The following is a 12,381-nucleotide window of genomic DNA, read 5'->3' as shown; positions in this document are numbered from 1 at the left end:
CCAGGTACTTTAATACCGTGAGCTTGTTTAATCCTCCTGTGAGGGAAATACTATTATCATCCCATTTTGCAAATTGGGACAGTGAAGGCTGAGATGGAAATATCCAGAATGTGCCACCTCCAAGCCTAAGCCACTAGCCCCTCTGTTGCTCCCATCCCCACTATGTTCTCTTTTCCACACAGCAGTCAGAGGGAGCCTAATCAAACCTAAATCAAACCTAATCAAACCTAAATCAAACTCCTCAGCTCTAAACCCTTCCATGACTCCCACCTCATTCAAGGTAAAAGCCAAACACTCCATCAGCGCCTGCAGGGCCCTGTGTGACTTGGCCTCTTGCTCTCTTGCCAGTGTCCCCCATGCATGCTCTGCTGCAGGCCCGTGACCTCCCTGGAGCTCTTCTCTCAGCCTCAGGGCCCTGGCCCTTGCAGGCCTCTCCTGCGCTTGGCTTAGATGGCCCCCACAGTAGAAAGACCCTCTCGGACCACTGCACCTAAGACAGTGTGCCCCATCCCTCCTTCTTACACCCCTCACTCTGTTTAGTTTTCTCTTAGCATCTAAAATCCCCTGACATATATTTGTTCTTATATATTTTTGCTGTCGCCCCCTCCTCCTATTAGAATATCAGGGTGATAGAATGTAAGGTTGTTTTTTTTTCTCCTCTTTGTTCACTACTGTATCCTCAGTGCCTAGAACATTGCTGGTGTTTAACAAATGTTTGTTACATGAAGGAATTACAAACTGATACTAAGTAGTAAGGCCTTGGCCAGTGCCTGGCGCAGAGCAAGTGTCAATAAACATTGTCTGTTATTATCAGAGGTGTTAAACCACCTTGTGCCACAGACAGCTCTTCTCCATGGCAGGAGGACGGGGGCGGCGCCAGCCCTGAGCCTTACTCCACCTCTGTCCAGAAAAATCAGTCCCATGGGAGCTACCAAAGGGCTGGCTCCCCCCAGGAGCAGCTTAGAGGGGACAGCAGCCCTTCCTTGCCTGGAGGCAGGGCAGGGGTCCCAAGCCAAAGAGGAGGGCATCTCCCAAGGCTTCTCAGGGGTCTGCAAATTCACAGTGTATCTTTAATAGCCTGAGCAGACAACTGCCCTCCAGAGCCAGAACCAGAGTCACATGATGTAGCCTGAGCATCTCAGTTGAGTTCTGTGCCTCACCACAACAGACTGGCCTGCTCGAAGGATTAAATTTTGTATCATCATTTGATTTTCCCTGTAATTCTGAAAGTAACACATGCCCTATAAAATATTCAAGCATCAAAGAAATGTGTAATTTAGAAAATGAAACACCCCTTCCCCCAACCCAGGTAACTTACTGGTAACAATTCAGCGTACTGGATATTCATCTAGATTTTTTTTTCCCTAAGCATATTCTAACATTTACTATTATTCTTATTACTTACAAAAATGGGATCATACTGTATACAGCTTTTGCACTTTGCTTTTTTCCCTGAATCGGGTTTACTGAGGTATGATCTACATATAGTAAAATCCACTGGCCTTAGTATAGAGTTCTACAAGTTTTGACAAAACATCTAGGGTTGTGTAAGCATCACCACAATAGAGAGTTAGTACAGTTCCAATATCCTCCCAATTGCCCCTTTGTAATCAACCCCTTCCTTCCCCCCAAGCTCCTGGCAATGACTAAGCTGTTCTCTGTCCTTATGTTTTACCTTTGCCAGAACGTCTTATAAATGAAATTACAGAGTACATGGTCTTCCACTCAACATAATGTATTTGAGGTTCCTCCATTTTGTTGCATGAATTAGTGGCTCCTTCCTTTTTGTTGGTGTATAATATTCCACTGTATGGATGTACCATGTTTTGTTTACCCATTCATCAGTTGAAGGACATTAGGGTTGTTTCCATTTTGAGGGTGATTACAAATAAAGTCACTATAAACATTCACACACAAGTTTTGGGGGTGAATATAAGTTTTCATTTCTCTTGGGTAAATACTCACGAGTGGGATGGTTGGACCATATGGTAAACATATATTTAACTTTATATGAAACTGCCAAACTGTGTCCCAAAGGGGCTTTTCCACACTCCTTGCTTTTACTTTTGACTTAGCAGATATATTATTACCTGATAATACGTATTTATTTGTGAAAAACTTTCCCATCAGAACGTAAGCTCCACGAGGGCAAGGACATTGTCTCCTTTCTTCACTCCTGCATCCTCTGCCTAGAACAGTGCCTGGAACATAGTATGTGCTCAAGAAATGTGAGTAGGGGCTTCCCTGGTGGCGCAGTGGTTGGGAGTCCGCCTGCCGATGCAGGGAATACGGGTTCGTGCCCCGGTCCGGGAGGATCCCGCGTGCCGCGGAGCGGCTGGGCCCGTGGGCCATGGCCGCTGGGCCTGCGCGTCCGGAGCCTGTGCTCCGCGGCGGGAGAGGCCACAGCGGTGAGAGGCCTGCGTACCGCAAAAAAAAAAAAAAAAAAAAGAAATGTGAGTAGGATGAATGAGTCCTGAGCTCACAGACCTCCTTCCGTGTGAGGAAACATAGAACCATGTAATTAACCCACCAGTGGCAGTGCTGTGGATGTTGCTGTCTGGCTGTGTCTCACTTGTCTCCACTAGTCCCCTTGCTGTGAGTCCTTGGTACCCTCCAGTTTTTCACTTCAAGACAAGACTAAATTGATGGGCTTGCATATTTCTTTGCAAACTTGTGTGAGTTTTTCATTAAAACAAATTCCTGGAAGTAGAATTGCTGAGTCAAAGGATACAAAAGATTGCAACTTTCATAGATTCTGCAAAAAGGTTACACCAATTTACATTTCTGCCAAGAGTGGAGGACATAGCCTGCTGCAAGAGATTATCTGCTTCGCCACAGCCTTACCTACAGTGAGGATGGCCAGTTGGGATAAGTGTTAAAGCTTTGCTGCTGAAGGTGTCAGAGTCATCAAGACCAGGGCTTCCTGGATTTTTGGATTTCATACTCTCCAGAAAGAAGGGTGGAGACTGACACAAGACAGCTAGGTTCTTGTTTTGCTAAGAAAGGACCAAAAAAAAAAAAAAGAAAAAAAAAAGCATCAAGACTAAAATAAATCTATTTATAAAACATAGTACCTCCTATGGTCTTATAAATAAAAGGATATCTCGCTCCATTGAAAAACTGGAAAGGCAAACTCTGAGAATAAAATCAGTCTAATTGTCATCCAGCTGGACTTGGTTTTTCCATTTCACCGTGAATTGGGGAAAAGAATGGAAAAGAATGCAGCCGGGTCTTGCAGATGAGTTTGGATGGAAGCCTGGTTAATACCAGCAGGCCTTCGTAGGTGACCCTGCAAGGGCTTTACCTGAGAACAACAAAAGGTAGTTGGAAAAAAAATGAAACTGAATGAGGGAAGAAATGAAAGTGTTACAATTAGCTAATTGGACTCAGTTCTTCTGGATGTAGCTTTATCTCCCCCACTGTGCCTGGAGTTCTTCTCCACATCAAAGACCATTGAACGCCTGGAGAATTGGAACCAATGTTTATGGAGTGCTTTGAAGATGTAAAGTATTGTTTAAATGCTAAGTATTATTATTTTTATTACTTTAAATTTTAAATACCTTTTTCTGGGTGCTGGTGGGAATTTATCATATGTTTGCCATTTTTATTTTATGCTGAAAGGGAGCCTGTCTGTTAAGTCACACCTCTATTCAGGCTGGGGTGGGGTAAGCGATCCAACATACCTTTGGAATACCGAACCCAATTCACTCCTCTGTCCTTGTAAATTGTGTTCTCTGGGAAGATGAACACTGTCAATCCGATGCTGTCAGTTTATGTAAGAACATGTCTCAAGATCTAATTGAAATACAGTATCTTTCCAGGCAGGGTTGATAGAGTTATCACATTACAGATTTTATTTGACTCTGCATCTCAATTCATTCCTTTGTATAGTTTCCAGATTTCCTCATAAAACAGAAATTAGACACAGTCTTGACATTAGAATTTCACGAAGAAGCAATCAAATCCAAATAACTTCGAAGAAGGAAAGGACTATAAAAGTGATTAAACAAAATGAAAGGAAAAAACCTTCTGGAGGGTCCTAGTTCATGAATGAATTTTCTGATTTGGTCCTTGGGATAAATCCAACTTAATTTAGGAGGTTGCCCGACTTAAAACACAAGTAAAGACTTTTGCATCTGTGGCTACTAAGAGCTTAAAGGTAAATATTGTAAAGTTTGAAAGTTTTGTTTACTTTTCATCCTTTTTTTTTTTTTTTGGCATGGAACTCAGACAATGAACTCGACTGGTCAGTATCCCTCTCATGTGTTCACCGTGTGCTAATAGATTTTTTTTCTTTTTTTGGGGTATTAATGGGGAATTTTTTAAATTAAAAAATCATCAAAGCTTAAATGAATCACCCGACATGAAACTTGGATCCAGAATGAAACCAGTCATTGGGCCTTCGCAATTTCCTATGGTAACCAAAGACCAAACTGTGTTTTAAAAACTCTTCTAGTAATGAGATTCACAAGAGGTCTCAAGTTACTAAGTGGCTTTGAGCCTCTTTTGAAACCAAGTAAAGGAAAATCTCATTAATTTGAACTGTGCTAATAATGGAATTTGTTATAAGTCAGCCTGGCCTAAGTTGCAGTTTACCTTTGCTCTACCTGTGAAGAAAACTTTACCGGAGTGTAAAGATTGTGTAAGGAGCGTTTCATGTCTTTAAAAGAATAAACTGTTTTAAGGCTTTTAGCACCTCATCTTACCCAAAGAAATTCCTGCCAAATCCAGATGAGTTTTAAATGTTGATTAGAGCAGCCAGGAAGTAATACTACTTGGGAACTCTTTCTTTGTCAAATTCTGCTCTGTACCAAAAGAAAGAAAGGTTCGTTTTGTTTAAGGATTCTAAACAGGTCTTTTAATGTAGACGGATCTCTTAACCCGCCCTTCATACATACTGTCATGAATGAATGAGGTTTTACTGAAGCAGTAGCAAAGATCTGTAATTACAACCACCAACAAAGGAAGGAACTCAATACAATGTTCTTTTCCATGACACTTATGTGTGTCAGGCCACGTGCTAAGCACTTTCTGATTTCTTCATGCTGTGTCTGGTAACTAATAGGTTCTTACTAGATGGTCACGTTTACTATTAAAGTAATCTGTGTCTTCTTCCAGCTACAGGAGGACATTGACATCTATTGACCTTATGGGTATCCGTGGACAGATAAAGGATGGTCAAAGGAAAAGGAAGAAAATATATATAAATAAAGAAATAGATGATAGATGATAGATAGGGATGGATGGATGGATGGATTGACGGATGTGTGGGTGGATAGATGATAGATGGATGAATGGATGGATAGATAGATATTCACAAAGCAAAGAAACAAGGAGAGGTGGCACTTTGAACATGCTAGCCCGGTGTCAGTGAATGGTTTTATCTCCCTCCAATCAAGAACTGGGGCAGGGCATAGTAGAAAGTTAGCCATGAACCAAGAATTACACAGCCCTCCTGGCAACTGCAGCAAGCTGGCTTAGGATTCTCTATTTGCCTCTCCTCTGACGAGGTTCCAAGGCCTCATTAAACTTTATTTAATCATTTCCCTATGGGCAGACATGTAGGTTGTTATAAGTGCTTTTGCTATTAAATATAAATGCTGTGATGAACATCCTTACAAATAGGCTCAATTCTAGAGGAAGTGAATAGATAGGTAGATGAAGGATAGATGATAGGTAGGTAGATAAATAGATAGATAGGAGGGAAGAAGGAAGGAAGGAAGGAAATAAACAGAGAAACAAATAAATAAGTAAATTGTGGTATGTCTGTACAATAGAATACCACTCAGCAATAAAAAGGAATGAAGTACTGATATACACAACAACGTGGATGAATCTGAAATTAATTATGCTGAGTGAAAGAAGCCAGACTTCTGTATATATATATGTTCTTCCATTTATATAATATCTGAGATAGAAAGCAGATCAACAGTTGCCTGGGTGTTGGGATGTGAGGCTGACAGGAGGGATGACAAAGGTGGACGAGGAAGCTTTCTGAGTGGTAATATATTCATCATCTTGATTGTGGCGATATTTTCACAGGTATATACGTATGTCAAAACATATCAAATTACAAAGTTTAAATACAAGCAGATTATTGCATGTCAGTCATAATTCAATAAAGCTATAAAATAAATGGCGATAGACAGACATTTGGGGGGTGGTACATTTTAAGGTCAACAAGAGAAAAGAGATCCGGCAGAGACCGGTTTAGTTTGTTGGGCTGGGGACTGGGGAAAAAGGCAGAGTCAAGTATAATAGGGACTGCAGTGGGACACCACAGTGTGGAGAGGTGTTTTGGGGGTAGCCTTGAATAGCAGGCCTTCTAGGGATGAGGAGATGGGCAAGGCAAATGGCCTCATATCTGAGCCCCAAACCACAGTAGTTTCCGTCCACGGGATGGGCCTGTTCTTGGCCCCTCAGCCCCAATACAGGTGGCCCCAGAGCCAAGCCCTGTGCCTGGCACACAGTGGGCACTCAGTAAATGTTCGTCAACATGAACAGTCCCCATCGAAGCCCCATGCAGTCAGCACTATCACACAGGTGTCCCGAGGGACCCAGCCCTCCTCCTGGCAAAGGCCTGGACCACCTTCCCACTCCTGGCCTGGCCCTGCCTCTGTTCCCACAGTCCCCCAGCCTCTGGCTCTGCCTTCCAGCGTCCATTCAAGCTTGTCTCTTGGACATGATGAATGAACCCACTTCTCCAGCCCTACCCTGGGAGGTCCTCTTGGAACATGGATTCGTTCTCTCTTCTGGCTTCCACTGATCCCCACGGTTTCTGTGGAAAGCAGGTTACCTAAGGTGGAGAGAAGGCTGGGGTAGCCCTGAGTTCGTGCCTCAGCTCTGCCTCTCTTTAACTTTGTGTCCATGGGCAGATGAATTCCCCTTTCTGAGCCTCAGTTTTCTCATCTGTGAAATGGGGATAATAAGCATTAATAGTATTGTCCATAGAGTGCCTGTGAAACGAAGGCATGAGGGGCTTAGCACACTGTATGGCACACAATAGGCACCGAATAAAAGCTTATTTCATTTTATTTTTTATAAAGTAGTTAGGAGGTTAAGAGCATGGGCTCTGGAGTCAGGCTGATCCAAATTCAAATCCCAGATAATTGCCCCTGGGCAAGTGACTTAATTTCTCCAAGCTTCAGTCTCCTCCTCTATAAACCAGAGATGATGCAAATGCACTGGTCAGCAGCCTGGCAGGAAACAGAGGGTGCACTGAAATCGGGTAATCTGAGGGGAGTTTAAGAGAGAGATTATTTGCGCAGGTGTGGGCAGTGCTGGGAGAGATCAAGGCAGAGTGCAGTACCTGGGGCTAGCAGAGGGAGGTGCTGTTCCTGCCCTGGGTCTGCAGGAGCAAGGAGAAGGGTTCATTCCAGAACCTGGAAAGGGGAGCCTGTATGGAGAGAGTCACCCAACAGGAGCTGTGGCTTTTGGAAGAGGCACAGCCAGCCCATAGCCACACAGCAAGGAGGAATCCGGGGGATTAACGGCCCCAACTCATTGGCTTCCTTCCTCTGATCTGCTGCCAGTGCCTCTTCTCTTCTTGGGTAAACCCAACCAGAGGCTGGAATGCATGGAGCCCACTGGTGCCATTTACACAGGTCAGCCTCCTGGGCTCAGAGCAAGAGGTGAAAGGGGCCAGAAGACCTAGAGGAGCAAAGCGATGCAATCTAATCTACAAAGGTCCCACCTCAGAGGATCAATGGGGTTAAGTGAGTTCATATCCATATGGCATTTAGCACATAATAAGGCTTCGCTAAGTGGCAGCCCGTGGGTACCTCAGAACCCGCCCTAGCCTGGGTTCTAGAGGTTGGTATCAGGCCAGGCTTGACCCAACCTACAGTGCTGGGAATGGAACTGAGCTGATCTCCTGCTACATTCTGTGTTTACTTAGAGAAAAGTTGGCAGCTGAGAGCAAGAAGAGGTTGACTGTGGTTTTCTGCAACAGCTGGGGGGTGGAGGGGAGGCGGAGAGAGGGGAGCTGGAATCTATTAGGACTCCTGAAAGCCAAGAGACCCCAGAGCCCAGGAATCTGAGAAGCGTCCACGTCAAGGGCCGAGTTTGCCTGCATTCTCTTTGCCAAGGGGGCTGTGGATCTGGGGGCTGAGTGGTGAGTCCTGGGACCTCGTCCCCAGGAGGCCAGGCCACGGGGCAGCCCCCAGTGCTGGCCATGTGGAATGTGCCACTCTTGGAACCGAGGCTTTTGCTTTTTAAAATTGGCTTGTAAATCTCTGTATAGTTTTCAGGGTTTGGGAATTTTATTTTATCTGGATTAAAGTCATGTTCTGCTTTGGCATCGGAAGGCGTTTATGACTGTTAAAACAAGAAATGAAAAATATAGGCCTGGAATCAGCAAGGCTGCCTCCTGCCAGACTCCTAGGGATTTGTCTTGGGGGCCAGGCTGAAGGTTCCCTGCCCCTTCTCCCCCGACTGCTCTGGTCTTTCTCAGTCAAGCTGGAGCTGACTGAATCCAAGCAGCAAATACAATGGCTGAGGAGGGAGGGTCGTTAGGAAGAAAACCTCTTATCATTCCTTAGATGAACTTTACCACTTTCCCCTCATTCTGTTTCCCCGCTCACAGCACACCCTTTAGGTCATTGTTTAAAGGACTTTCTCACTGTCACTGTCACTTGGCTTCACTTGGTCTAGGGGGCAGATGGCTTAAGACTTTTGCTTCATCATTTTGAGATAACTTTGAACTCCCCAAATTGCAACTGTGGACAAGATTTAAATAACTGCAATTCCAGCTTCTTTGGCCTACTTTGCCATCTTCTCTATTCCCTCTGGCTTTTAAAGCACACACACACAACACATACACACACACACACACACTCACACACTTCTTTCCTAATGGCAAAAGTTATACAGGCTTCACGAAGAACATTGGAAGGCAAAGAAAAGCACCAAGGGGGGAAAAAAAGCAAAAAATCACGAGAGAAAATCACTCGAGCTTTTGGCAAAGATTGTTCTAGTATTTTTCCTCCTATCCATCTATCTGTCATTTACCTATTTTTAATAGTACCACAGACTATGTGCAATCTTGTTGCCTGTATTTTCACTTATATGTTGGGAGCATCTCTGTATTCCTGCAGATAAAGTGTTGTATTTTATGACAATAACAATAATGATTGCCGTTTATTAAGCACGTGGTTAAGAATTCAGCCTTTGTAGACAGATTTGGGTTCCAATCTCAGCTCAGTCCATTTCTAGCTATATCTTTGGGCAAGTTACTTAATCTTGCTGGGACTGAGTTTCCTCGTCTGTAAAATGGGGATAAAGGGTTATCTACCTCAGAGGGAAGGCGGCCGGGAGGATCAAATAAAATTCTGACAAAGAAATAAAAGCCTGGAGAATGAGTAGGTATATAGTAACTGTTCAATAACTTCTAGTTCACATTCCTACTGCTATGTTCAGCAGTGATCCATGTAAGACATTTGTCTGTATTTTTCTCTTCATGAGAATGTTACATGCAGCATTCTAAGTCAGAACTTTGTGTTCCACAGCATTTGTTTCATGGTAAGCAGCTAGATGATTTTACACTTCTATCTTCCCCCAAGAACACGCGACAAAACTGGCAGTCGGTACTATGCGAAAATTCACCCAGAAATGGGAGAGAAGGGACATTCGCACAAGCTGGGTTGTGTCTACAGAATTAGAAGGCACAGTTGGACTAATTTTAGTGCCTAAAAATTGGAAACATTGGAATCACGCTTCATAGGAAAGGCAAGTTCTCGAAAGTGGCAAAAGGAACCCTCAGGATGGGTTGAATTGGAAACCGTTCCCTCAAGGTTTGGGCACCATCCCAATCTGTACACAGACTCAGCGTGGCTGGAAGTTAAAAGGTTCAGGTGGGAAAGGGTTAAACGTCCTTCCAGTCTTCAGGTTAGAAGTGACTGGGGAGGTGCCCCTTCATTGTCTTGGTTTTCCCAGCTATCTGCTGTCCATTGTCTGGCCAGAGATAATTTTGATCCTGGGACTGGGCAGTTGCTGTGTTGAGGGCTTGCTGGTGTTTTGTCCTCTGGGATTTCTGAGAGGCACAGGCCCCTGTGATGGGCCTCCTGTGGGCAGAAACTGCACACAACTCACTTTGTATCTGAAGAGCAGAGCGGGGGCCTGGCTCCCTTTTGTCGCAGCCAATCAGGCCGGGGCTGAGAATTTATGAGATGAAGGGGAACCACTTTGAAGAAAGGCGCCCTTGTCTGCGGCCTGGCCATTGCTCGGTGGTACGCGTGGGGCGGTGGGGAGGGGTGGGCACGGCCAGAGGGCCAGCAACCCTGGGGATGGATAGGGAAAGAAAATAATCCGAGAAACCGGGGTCAAAAGTCTTTCTGGGAAGAGGAAAGAAAACTGAGCAAGCCGCCTGGCTCCTCGCAGGTGTGTTCTCACCGTGCGGAGCCATGGCCCTCCCCAAGGGTCAGGGAGAAAGCGGAGCATCAAGGCCCCGGCCTGCATTTGCCCGCAGCCCCCATCCCTCCAAGAGAGCAGAAGCAGAAGCAATCATGGCAGCCAATACTCTAGAAGCAGTAATATCTCCACCAAGGCAGAGAGGTGCAGCTTCCCACCTTGCTAGCGTTATACCCTTTGGCTTCCGATCTCTGAGCCTCAGTGTCCTCATCACTAAAAAGAGGTGGTTACATGCCACGGAGCGGCTGGGCCCGTGAGCTGTGGTCGCTGGGCCTGCGTGTCCGGAGCCTGTGCTCCGCAACGGGAGAGGCCACAACGGTGAGAGGTCCGCGTACCGCAAAAAAAAAAAAAAAAAAAAGAGGTGGTTAATAATAGTCCCTTGCTCACGGGGCTGTTGGGAGAAATGTGTGCAACGCATTTAGCACAGCGCCTGGTATGTAGTAAGTGCTGAATAAGTAGAAGCTATTATTAATGGCAATATATTTGGTTTCAGAAGAGGTAGTCTGTTTTCATTAAAGCCAAAATTAAAGCCCATTCATTCCCTTGTTCTTTCATTCATTTATTCAGGCAATCAGTAAACAGTGATCAGGGCCTACTATGTGCTGGTTATTTTACTGGAGGCGATGATAATAGCAGCTATCACTTGCTTGGGGCATACTCTGAGTTAAGCTCTGTTGCAAGCCCTTCACATATATTAACTTATACAAGCTTCACAAGCACACCGTGGGGTGGGTACATTTTCCCCCGCTGTCTGAAAGTACGGCGTTCCTATGACACCTTTGCAAGCCAAAATGGCTTAAAGCAAAGAAGCAATTACCTTAGGACACATCTTGCTAACGGTTCTACAAAATAAATCGAGATAAAGCACAGACACTCACACAGTCCAGCGCTATGGTGACTTGAAGCCAAGAGGCCGAGCGTAGCTCCCGGGGAAGGAGATTGGCGGCACGATTCTTGCTGCTCGGGACACCTGTTGCCGCTATAAACAACCAAACAGCAAAACAAACACTGAACCCTATTTTGGCTTTTAGCCTTTTTTTCCGTAAAAGTGAAAATCCTCTTCAGATTTCTTTCAGTTAGCAAAACAGGTACTGATGTAGGTCTTTGGTAAAAGTGAAGTGGTGTAAAGCAAACTTCTGATAAGCAGGGGACACCTGTATTGAGAAGATGAACTTGGCCAAGGTCACACAGCTAGTAAGATTAGGAGCTGAGATTTGAACGAGGGTCTGCCCACCACCTCTCAAGTCTATGTCTTCAACACTCTGCTAGCTCTAAACTAATAAATAACACGTGATTCCTGCCCCACGTCCTCAGGGCAGTTCTGTCCACTAGAACATTCTGCAATGACAGAAATATTTGCTCTCTGTGCTGTCCAATACAGTGGTTACTGAGGATTTGAAATGTGGCTAATGCCAACCGAGGAAGTGGATTTTAAAGTTTATTTAATTTGTATTAATTTCAATGTAGATTTAAATAGCCACAGTTGGCTGGTGGCTCTTGCATTAACTAGTACAATTCTAGGAACTCAGAGTCTAGATGAAGAAATTCACGTTAGTCAAGGCGGTAGGTGTTACGCTATGGCTCTGCCCAACTTCCAAGGGCACAGAGAAGAGAAAACAGTCTTGGCGTGGGGTGTGGCCTGGGACAAGGTCACAGGAGGCTTCCCAGAGAAAGTCATCTCTGAGCCACGTCTGGAGGAAGGAGAAGGCAGGAGGGGAGGTATTCTTTTTTTTTTTTTTTTTTGTGGTACGCGGGCCTCTCACTGTTGTGGCCTCTCCCGTTGCGGAGCACAGGCTCCGGACGTGCAGGCTTAGCGGCCATGGCTCACGGGCCCAGCCGCTCCACGGCAAGTGGGATCTTCCTGTACCGGGGCACAAATCCGTGTCCCCTGCATCGGCAGACGGACTCTCAACCACTGCGCCACCAGGGAAGCCCGGGAGGTGTTCTTAAATATACCCAAATATGCTGGATTTC

This window comes from Hyperoodon ampullatus (assembly GCF_949752795.1).
Source record: "Hyperoodon ampullatus genome assembly, chromosome: 13".
Classification (NCBI taxonomy): Eukaryota; Metazoa; Chordata; class Mammalia; order Artiodactyla; family Ziphiidae; genus Hyperoodon; species Hyperoodon ampullatus.
The sequence above is the reverse complement of the archived record's forward strand: the minus strand, read 5'-3'. Positions refer to the sequence as shown.